Source organism: Macadamia integrifolia, chromosome 12 (genome assembly GCF_013358625.1).
Source record: "Macadamia integrifolia cultivar HAES 741 chromosome 12, SCU_Mint_v3, whole genome shotgun sequence".
Taxonomy (NCBI): domain Eukaryota; kingdom Viridiplantae; phylum Streptophyta; class Magnoliopsida; order Proteales; family Proteaceae; genus Macadamia; species Macadamia integrifolia.
The window spans coordinates 14,615,739-14,616,430 of NC_056568.1; positions in this window are offsets into that span (position 1 = coordinate 14,615,739).

The following is a 692-nucleotide window of genomic DNA, read 5'->3' on the forward strand; positions in this document are numbered from 1 at the left end:
TGCAACATGGAGAAATGTCAGCTTGGCATAATGGTAAATTGTTCTATCGCCATCTAATGGTGGTTTGAATTGAGAAATAGTCTTTCTATGGAAGAGGTCAGGGAAGCGTGCATTATGACCTTTTTCGGATATTTAGTGGTGTGAGCCTTGACCTCACCTATTAATATTAGTACAGCTTATAAGGACCTTAACTAGTTGCAGCAAGGCATTGGGATCAAATCCTGCCTTCAATTGGGAGGATGGGGGAGTGGTGAATGCCAAATATGATGATATATATTTTTTTATTAATAAAAAGGGTGTGCGGGGCCAATGGGTGTGTGCATGGGATCCAAGGGGAGATCCAGATCCTTCAGGGGTGCACTATAGATCATATAACGCAGCATTGGGAGTCAACACATGGACATGGAATGATCAATTGGACAATAGAAACGATGCTGCATAGAGCAGTTCATACACAAGAAACACTGGAATCCAATCCTTTGAAATCTTTCAAACACAAAATAAGGGGAATTGCAAAAGGATTCTTCTCTTCTTTTATCTCGAACTAGAACTACAACGAACTAGAAGAAAAATAGTGGCTGCGAAAACTCCATCTATGACCTCCATCGAAGCAAAAGAAAAATTGGGAGGATCAATCCCCTAGCAGAAGTGTCTATGTGCAAACATCATTTTGGATCGTTTTCAAAAAAAAA